An 11,384-nucleotide genomic window follows, 5' to 3' on the forward strand; every position below is an offset into this window, starting at 1 on the left:
TACATGGATTGTGTCTCGCTTTCCATAGCCTCTTTCCATTTCATAGACTTGGGGCCTGCCATGGCTTCCGCGTAACTGTTAGGTTCATCTAGACCTACTAGTGTCTCATCACTAATAAGTGTCTCACCTTCTGCAGTAATATGAAAAACATAGTAGTGCTCAGGTGCATTCCTAACTCTCATGGAATGACTCAGAGGTAAAGACTCGTCAATTGGCTCAAAAGGAGTTTCCTCATCAAGTTGAGGGCTAGGGTTTGAAGTTCCTTCACCACTTGACTCTTGAAGTTCTTCAAGGTCAATTTGCCTCCCACTGTCTCCTTGGCTTATTAATTCTCTCTCACGAAAGACTCCTCTTCTTGCTACAAAGACCACATTATCACTAGGTCTGTAGAAGAAGTAACCAAAGGATCTTTGTGGGTAGCCGATGAAAATACACCTCTCACTTTGGTGTTCAAGCTTATCATGAGTCTCACGTCTCACGAAAGCTTCACAACCCCAAATCTTGATGTGGTCTAGTTTGGGTACTTTACCAGTCCACATCTCGTGAGGAGTTTTGGCACCTTTTTTTGTAGGGACTAGGTTAAGGATATGGGCGGCAGTCTCTAAGGCATACCCCCAAAATGAGATTGGTAGCAAAGTTCAACTCATCATGGAACGAACCATATCCAACAAGGTTCGATTACGCCTCTCATCTACACCATTCAACTGTGGTGTCCTGGGAGGTGTCAATTGTGAGACAATCCTACATTCCCTAAGATAGTCGAGGAACTCTAAACTAAGATACTCACCACCTCGATCGGATCGAAGCATCTTAATGTTCCTGGCCAATTGATTCTCGACTTCCTGTTTAAATTCCTTAAACCTTTCGAAAGTCTCTAACTTATGCTTGATTAACTAGACATATCCATATCTACTGTAATCATCAGTAAAAGTCAAATAATAACGATTAGCATCCCTTGTGGGATGTTTGAATGGTCCACACACATCCGTGTGTACAAGATCCAACAAACCTTCACCCCTCTCACAAGAACCTGTGAAGGGTGACTTTGTCATTTTTCCAAGTAAGCATGATTCGCAACTATCATCTGACTTTAGGTCAAATGACTCCAAGACTCCATCCTTTTAGAGTTGGCCTATGCGTTTCTTGCTTATATGTCCAAGACGACAATGCCATAATGATGCTTTATCCAAGTTATTATTATTAATAGAATCAATACGCATCACATTATTTCCTAAGTTATCTACAACAGACACAGCTTCATACACACCATCACAAAGTAATGCTTTAAAATAAAGAACATTATTAAAGAAAGCATCAATAGAACCAACTTCATTATTAAATGAAAAGGTAAAACCTTGTTTATACAATGCATGAAAGGAAATAATATTTCTTGCCATTTCTGGCGAGTAACAACATTTATTCAAATCTAAATTAAACCCACTACTTAGCGATAAAGTATAAACTCCAATCTTGGTGACAGGTGTAACTTTCCTATTTCCCATAATTAAGTTTATTCTTCCTTGCTCCACATTCTCACTTCTGCTTAGTCCCTGCAAGTCACAACAAGTATGAATACCACATCCCGTATCAAGGACCCATGAGTTAGAATGCGGTGAGTTATTAGATAAGATAGTGTAAATACCTGCATGGTTGGGTTTGACTTTCCCATCCTTTACATCTTGCTGATACTTTGGGCAGTTCCGCTTTCAATGTGCTTTTTCATGACAATAGAAGCATTCAACCTCTTTTGGGTCAGACGAAGGAGTGACGAAACCTTTCTTGGTTCTAGAAGAGGAGCCTTCAAGGGTCTTAGCATTGGTACCATTCGAGGGTCTCTTCCTCTTCTTACCCTTCCCTTTCCCAATTGCCAAGACAGGGGCGGAGTTGGTAGGAGTAGAAGTAACAATCACCTTACCCTTAAGACCACTTTCCGCGGTCTTTAAGAGTCCTTCAAGTTTGCTGAGTGTGACCTCTTCCTTGTTCATGTGGTATGTCATGTGGAATTGATCATAACATGAAGGTAAGGAATGCAAAATGATATCTATTGCAAGATCCTCAGGGAAGTTCACATTCAGCTTCATCAAACGGTTCACAAATCTTTGCCTTTTCTGCATGTGGCCCGTGATGGGTTCACCATCCTTCATGCGAGTTGTTATCATGGAGGAGATGATTTCATACCTCTCTTGACGAGCACTTTGATGGTATCTTTCCATCAATTCTTGGTGCATCTCAAAGGGGTAGAAATCTTCATAGGATTTTTGGAGATCCGCGGTCATAGTGGCCATCATGATGCATGCCACATTGGTGGCATCCCTTTCATGTGCCCTAAAATCAGCGATCTCTTGAGGAGTAGCAACTGTCTCATCAATCTTCTTAAGCTGCTTATCGAGGACATATTCCTTGTCCTCGTAGCGAGTAATCCTTCTGATGTTTCTGATCCATTCATTAAAGTTGGATCCATCAAAAGTGACTTTCCCACACAAGTTCATAAGAGAAAAGGAGCCACTAGGATTAGAGCCAGAAACAACGTTGTTTGCAGACATCTGGAAAAAGAAGAAAGAAAGGACTAGCTTAGATATAAAGATAGTCCTTAATAAAACATCCAAATGTAGTATTAAGGCTAGGACCCAATCACAATATATTATACTTAGAAGAGGTATGCCGTAATCTAAGTAATAACATATTTGAAAGGTAGGTGGACGATGATTCACCAATTTCCACCAAAGACGGAATATTAAAAATATTTAATTTGGTTCTTAGAAACTCCTAGATTCTTTTGAGATTCAATGAACTTTTCAAAGGCATGTTTCAATCTCGAGTGTGCCCTCCAAGTTTTGTGACTGGGATGCCGAGGATCACAAAACGAGGTGTGAAGTAACCATGCAAATCACTTGGTACCCTTAATGTTTACCCCTCAATCGATGTGCCGGTTAACCACACATGTTCCACCGATACTATGGTAAACATTAAGTCACCCTTTAGCTACCTTGTTAAGATTAAGTTAGTGTGCCGGTTAACCACACACGCTCCACTAACAACTTAGACAAAGTGTAAAGTGTAATTTCATGGATTAGCACCTTATTCACATTTTTCCTAAAGTAACTAAGATTGGGAATTTAATAAAACATTTAGTTACTTTATAATTATCATTATACTGCTAATGAGAATTTATAAGTCCTTGTCCTACCCGTTCGGCTAACGACCCTCCACCAGTCAAGCAAGCGGTGGGTGAGAGTGGACACCCATTAAGTTGCCATTTTATAGGAAACAACCTTATACCCACCTTATAGACTAGCTTCGTGAATGAGGCGTACTAGCGGTAAGACGACTTTGATCTTATACATACATACATACATATATATATATATATATATATATATATATATATATATTATTAACTTATAATATTATAAAGTATAAGGGTTGAATTTTAACTTTTAAAATTCTAAGGGGTGGAACTAAAGTTTTAATCAAGACTTTACTTGTTCCAAAACTTGAGGGCAAGTTTTGTAAACTTTCAAAACTTTTCATTTCTTGTAACTTATGAGTTAATTAGAGTATTAAAAATGAAGACTCTTCATTTTTATAACCCATTTGTTCTTTTAATGGTTTTTAAACAAAGTGACTTTTGGTTTTCCATAACTTGCGGACAAGTTATGGACTCCATTAAAACACATAATGATCATGAATTAATCTACCACATAGGTTACAAATAATTCCTATGATCATCTAAACATCATAAGATCAAGAACATGAATATGAACACTTACATGAATCAAAAATTACACTTAAAAAACTTGTAATTGTGATAACTTGTTGTTGTAAATGGATTAGCATGAACATTACACCCACTAAAATAAGTTTTCAAGTACCAAAACAGTTTAGGGTAATGTTCCTAGTCCATTTCCAGCAACTAAAGTCGAAAAACTGCATTCTGATCCTCCTACTAGCCAAGTGCATGAACCTACTCAGTGAGTAGATTGAAGATTCACATGAACTCGGCGATTCCCCACATGGACTCGGCGAGTTCATCAGGTAGATTGCACAAAATCTACTTTTTCCAACTATTTAGCACAAATAGGAAACAAACAAGCCTAGTCTCTGATACCACTGATGGGTTTTGAGCATTCTAACACATCCTAAGTGTACATGCAACCCTAATAACCTTGGATCTATGTTTGTCTAATAATCATGCAAAGTTGTTTTTCCATGGTTATGAACCTATCTAGCATACATGGGGAACAATTTTTCTTTGTATAAAAGATAAAACTACATACCTTATTGATGAAAGTGTTCCTTGAAACCTTGTGAGCCTAGCACCTCAAGTGTGATGCCTCAAATGCTTCACACACCACCAAATGCAAAGTATAAACTTGAGAGAATACTCTAACACACTCAAAATCGGCCAAGCTCTCTTGTTTCTCTAGTGTAGCCGATTTTGGGGAGAGACATGGTCCTTATATAGTGTGTTGCATTAGGTAAAACCGTAATGTAACATGACTCTTCATTTCTCAATCCGTGGGTTAACTCCATGGAGCATCCATGGAGCATCCTATGGGTGGAACCCAACTTGATAATCCATGGAGCATCTTAGCCCACTATATAAGATATGGAAGATTTACATAATCTACCCATATATTTAATTAGTTATCTTTTTTATCACTTAATTAATTCTAAATTAATTCTTGATCAAAACTAATTAAATAATATTATTAATATATTATAACTTATAATATATTAATAAACCATATGTGTTATTTCTGTCATTTAGTTTATCCAATTGCATGGTGCCATGCAACCCAAATGGACCATGCCGGGTCGCGTCAAGTACATACCAGAAATAGTTATGGACTTAGACACCTTATCCAACAGATATCAAGTTAGAATTACATACCTCTTTGAAGTAGAATGTCTTCATGAAGCTTGAGTGCCTAGTGCCCCAAGTGTGACACCTCAAATGGTTCACACAACACCAAATACACATGGAATGACTTGAGAGAACTTAACTCCTTGAAATCGTCTAGCCCTCATTCACACACTACTGCACGATTTCTTGAGCCATGGGATTCTTTAATATGGTGGCTATTAGGGTTACACCATGTAACTCATAACATTAACGATTCCTTATGCCCCATGGATTTTAAACACCATGGAGTATCCATGGGTCACCCTATGGACTTAGTCCAACATAAGGAATCTTGGATCACAAGCCCACATATATAAGAATGAATGATTTACACAATCAACCCATATATTTAATTAGTCTCCTTTTGATCACTTAATTAATTCCTAATTAATTCTTGATCAATACTAATTAAATAACCTTATTAATATATTAGAACTTATAATATATTAACAAACCTTAAGTGTTATTTCTCTCATTATAGTCAATCCAAATGCATGATGCCATGCAACCTAAATGGACCATGTCGGGTCGGATCAAGTCTTACCAATTATAGTTATGGACTTAGACATTAATCCAATAGTCTCCTACTTGGATAAGTCTAAAACTATTATTGCGTATGACTTCAGGAACCGATCAGCAATCATAACTGTCAAAAGCTTCTATCGAACTCTGATCTTGTCGATGAACTCTGACCTTTGTCAATGACTTGTCCATTAGATAAAGGATCATAAATTCCTCAATTCTAGATATCATATGGACTGAGACATGGATTAAAATCATTCTCTTTGTCCATTTGTTGTTTCCCGATTTCCGATTCATGATGACTGACTGATTGAACAAATCAAATCAGTCCTTGCTTGGCCAAGCACTCACATGTATCATCATTAAATCATCGAGGGGCCCAAAAATATCGGTTTTATCCCGAAGGTAAAAGGAATGGATAAACCTTGACTCATATGGCTTGTTCTACTACTTGTTGAATCATACACAAAGGCACGTTTTAAAACATCGAGTTACCGAATGTGTTTTCGTGCAATCAATGTACAACCAACTCATAGTAACAACTCATATCTCTAGGTTTGAAAAATACAAGATATTATCGTCTCATGATCACTCGTGATAAAATCCATGAAGTCATTCCAATGAACGCGGGTTGAATCCAATACTCAGAACCAGTGTTCTAAAAGGCGCGCCATGGCGTGAGGCACGACGTCGCCATTACGAAAAGCTTCATAACGTTGCTGTTAGGCGTGGCTCGTGGCAACGCGTGATATGGCGTGCCATGGCGCATTATGGCGTGTTATGGCGTGTGTTTTTTTGTTTGAGACACGTTTTTATTGCTCTTTTTTGTACCTTTTCTAATCGGACATACAAGTATTGTGTTTTTTATTAACTTTCTGTTATTAGTTGTTGATATAACACTTCTAAAAACTAGGTATATTTGATATAAATTTATATTTATGTAGTAATATAATTATAAATGAAAAACGCCATGGCTCGCCATAACTCGTTAAGCTTGAGGCTTGGCCTTGCCGCCATGCCACGCCTCACGCCTTTTAGAACCTTGCTCAGAACTTATGAGCACTCATGAGTGTTGTAGCACAACTTTGTCCACCAACTTGGACCTCTACAAGCCAACCCATGACAGTCTTGATTCATATCTACTTCCAACATATGACCGACTGTGGACGGTTTGAATAACTTAGTCATTCCGGAAGAATAACCTAGTTTATTCTGGAAGCCAAAACATGCAAAATGAAACATAAGAATAATTGAATCTAATATGGTATCAAAACCTATGAACACAAATAAAACACCTTTTATTTATCACTATATGATTACACATTATTCATTGCATACTGTTTCAGGTATCAACTTTATTTTTGAATTAAAACAATAGTTGTCCCATGCTCCGAGCATGTACACTATGTTTTTCTAAACAATAGCTTTGCCATATACCAAGTATGCACTCTATGTTTGTCTAGGATCCTTACTTTGTGAAATAAACCAATTGTCCAAACTTTCAATGATTATAATTTCACACTCCCGAATTCTTATGGCAAATGCAGGAATTCCAAATCCATGCCATTTTACCGAAATCTGTTAGATTTTCAACTTATATGCAATGATTCTCTTGTAATGATTATGCACAAAGTCACAAAGACTTGACAACAAACATTACAGAGCATTCCAAAGTAGATCAACTCCTTGGAAACATCCTTTTTGCATTAAGTTTACTAATCTTACACATATTTATTTAACAACTTCCACCAATGGGATCATTTCCACATTCCCTTTTTGACTATCACTTCTGAACAAGAGTTGCCTCTTTTCAGAATATGTCAATATGGTCCTTCCAGCAATTAACACCATACTTCAAACTGTTCCTGAGCAACCAATCTTTGGTAAACCTTAGATTGTCCTCGACAATTGCTTAATCCTTTTTTTCATATCCAGTTCTAGACCTTTTCCCTTCTTAATGCCCCATGCATTTGGAAAATTTTGGAAAGGATGAATATAGCACGTGTAATCGATCCTATATCCGAAGCATATGGGACACGATTCATGATGTCTCATATAAAGACTAAACCAGTCTTTTGCTATAATATTTTCATTTCTATTTGCCAAGTTCTCATAATTCAGATTATGAAAAGGGACGTCGTAATCATAATTGAATTTTAGAACGCAAATAATGAACCCATATATATGAAATTCATATATATATATATATATATATATATATATATATATATATATATATATATATATATATATATATATATATCCTTGACTAAATTTGATTAAAATCTCAATCTAAGCTTTTAGAATTGAAATGAAGTATAATTTCCTCTCCCTTAATTATAGCAAAACAACTTTTTCAACCCCTGCAGCCTCACGAATTGAAACGTTTGTTTTCTATAATTAACATTGCTAACTTGCAATACTTCTCATAATTATCATGCTCCCACTAACATGATGATTATTAGCATAACACTTATGCTCCCACTAGCTTTGACATGTACTCAGAAATCAGCTGGACTTCTAGAAATCAATACTTTATTGACTTTCTTACCAAAGTTCAGATTTCTGATACTAGATTGCTTTGATAAGACTTTATCAAAATCATACTCCTTTCATCAGATAACTCACAGCTGTGTCTAAACAATTTATGAACTATGAAATGGGATTTCATAATCATAGTCTCAATTGTTTAAACCTTCACCACTTCTCACAAGTTCAGGTTAGTGTGCCGGTTAACCACACACGCTCCACTAACGACTTTGAGAATGCAAATATCACAATTGCTATCTAGTTAAATTCTACTTAGTGAAAGTCTTTCCTCACCATCATTTTCATGAATCGGAGAGAAACCTTATGACACTTAGATTTAATGGTGTATGTGTTCTTATCCATGTGAATTGTCAAAACCATAGTCACAAGACAAGGATAATGACAAATCCTAGCTCATATGGACTGAACTCAATCTTAATTTCTTGCCATCTGGCAGCTCACAGGCCTGCCATTGCTTCCGAGTTGTTATGCAACCAATTGAGAACTCTAAGAACTCATATGCAAAGCCAACTTTAATTGGAATGGGCACAGAATATGTCAACACGATAGGTTATGAACCTTAAGTCGTGTGCTAGTGAAGAACTTAATGTTTTATCCCTGATTAGTTCTTGAGACTTTCAAGACCTTTAAGACTCCCACTGTCCTCTTGACATATAATACTTTCTTGTCAAATATTCAAAAGATAGTGTGGATTCTAATCAAGACAAACACTTCACACAATTGGCCTTAGTTGGTCTTTGTTTTATCCAAAACATCACAACTTACCAATTTCAAATGTACAAGAGTAGAAAACTTTTACTCTTACATTTGACATGTGTTTTAAACCTTCTCTAAGACATGTCACTCAAGTTACAATCTTAGAGTATAAGTCTAAGAATTGTTTTTGGAACGAAGTATGAATCATCTTCTTGATTTAACCACTTCAACAATTCATAGCTCCTCTTCTTAGCTATCAGAATGCACTTAGAGGATGAATTGTGATAAGGTCTCTCAATTATTAAGATGATCATATAACATGATACTAAAGTACTCTCCCATCTTTTAAGATTTGAGAAACTTTTATCCTTCTGCCTAATTTGATTCTTCTTATTCGCTTGCCATACATTGGATCTTTTCCAATGTTTCAGAACTTATACTGAAGCTTGTAAGTATAACCATATTTTCTAAACCTTAGTAAATAATGACGAATAGTCTTATCGATCTTTTTTGATGGACTTAACCAGTGCACAAGAATGTGTACTGGATCCCTTAGTCCTTTACTTGACTCACACATCCATGTGAACAAGTGGTTAGTCTTAATTTTTCCAATGCTTGAAAGTTCTCATTCATCATGTTATACAACTTGCATGATTCCAAGTTTCTATCCAAATGAAACTTGGGTGATGAGAATCTTTCCTTATTTGGTAAATTTAGACATTACCACAAATGAAAAAATCAAATTCACTTTCCAATATTGCTATCAGTAGAATCTTATAAGCAACAATTTTTCCACAAACACCATTGTAAGGATACATAAAATAAATAAAATCAAAATTTTCCTTTTATTTTAAAACTTTGCGGAAAAATTATGCTTACAATCCATATGAAAACTTGTTGTTATCTATTCCTAAGCAATATCTCATAACTCCTAAGAAGTAGCTCAAGAATCTGATCTTCAAAGTATGCGATAGAAATCCATCTACGCGATCAGATTCAACATATTCTTTTTTTAAGTTTCTTCACTTTTCTTTAATTCTTAAAACATCAACATGTGACCCAGTCTCAGCATGTATCAATAATCTCAGAATAGAAACTTAGCAGAGTTAGATAGTGGACTTTACCTGAAGTAGAGTCAAACTTATTGGCTTTAACATCTTTAGGTAAAATTTGGCATCTTCGTAATCAATGCCCCTTCCTTTGGCAATAGATACCTATGGACCTTTGATAATGGTACATGGGACTATCATATACCTAGCCTCTTTCTTTACCATTTGGTCAACCGAGTTGACTATGACCCATATTTTTCCATTGGGAAGAGAGAGCTTTACTGGATATCCAATGTCATCATTGTCAATGTCCATAAAGTTTTAGGAAGTTGACCTTAGCAAATAGATCAGATCATTAAGGGTCTTGTCATAGTCTGTTTCATAGGGGTCCCAAAGGAACTCACTATGTGACCTAGAAAGTGATTGAACATCCAACTTTCTCAATACTTTGACACTCAACTCTCCCGGCTTGTCAATATGTGACTTCATCTCCAAGATGTGATCACACCTAGACCTTGCCTTGCCAATAGGGCTTGAGTGACCTTGAATTTTGTGGGTTAGGGAGAATAATTGGAGGAGGTGGAGGAAGTGAAGTTCCAAGAGATTTGGGAGGATCATAGATGTCCGAATTAGACATTTTTTGGGAGACATTTAAGATAGTTGATTAAAAGTCCTTAATATAATACCCAATATGAAATATTAAGGCTAGGACCCTACAAACTATTTTATAACTTGGAAGAGGGATGTCGTAATCCAAGCTATAAAATATTTGAAGGTAAGTGAATGACGATTCACCAATTTCCACCAAGATAAACGAAATGCATTATTAGGTTTTAATTGGCTTTTGAAACTCCTAGATTCTTGTGAGATTCATTGAACTGTTCAATGGCATGTTTCAATCTCGAGTGTTCCCTTCAGGTTTTGTGATTGGGATGCCGAGGATTACAAAACAAGGTGTGAATAACCATGCAAATATACTTGGTACCCTTAATTATTTACCCCTTAATCGATGTGCCGGTTAACCACACACGCTCCACCGATACTATGATAAATATTAACTTACCCTTTCCCTACCTTGTTAAATACGAGTTAGTGTGCCGGTTAACCACACACGCTCCACTAACCGACTTAAACAAAGTGCAAAGTGTAATTTCATGGGTTAGCACCTTATTTACATTTTCCTATGTTACTAAGATTGGTTATTTGTAAAAGGTTTAGTTACTTAGTATTTATCATTAATACTTTTAATGAAGGGAGAATTTTAGTCCTTGTCCTACCCGTTCGATTATAATATTATAAATATAAGGGTTGAATTTTAACTTTTAAAATTCTAAGGGCTAACTTGGAATTAAAGCATTTATAAGTGGAAACTTTTCAAATTCCAAAACTTGAGGGCAAGTTTTGAAACTATTCAAACCTAATTAATTCCATAACTTATGTCTTTAAAGTAGTTTTAATTAAAAAAACTCTTCAAGTTCCATAATTTGAGGACAAGTTATGGAAGACTTTAAACTAATCAAAAAATGTAACTTTTCTTTATTTTTTTTTGTAACTTATGGAATTAATTAAGGTTACACATTTTATTACTTAATGAAGTGACTCTTGAACCTCCATAACTTGAGGACAAGACTCTTCATTTTTTTGTAACGATTGCCATCTTT

This window comes from Lactuca serriola, chromosome 5, assembly GCF_051521515.1.
Source record: "Lactuca serriola cultivar US96UC23 chromosome 5, Lser_US96UC23_V15, whole genome shotgun sequence".
Classification (NCBI taxonomy): Eukaryota; Viridiplantae; Streptophyta; class Magnoliopsida; order Asterales; family Asteraceae; genus Lactuca; species Lactuca serriola.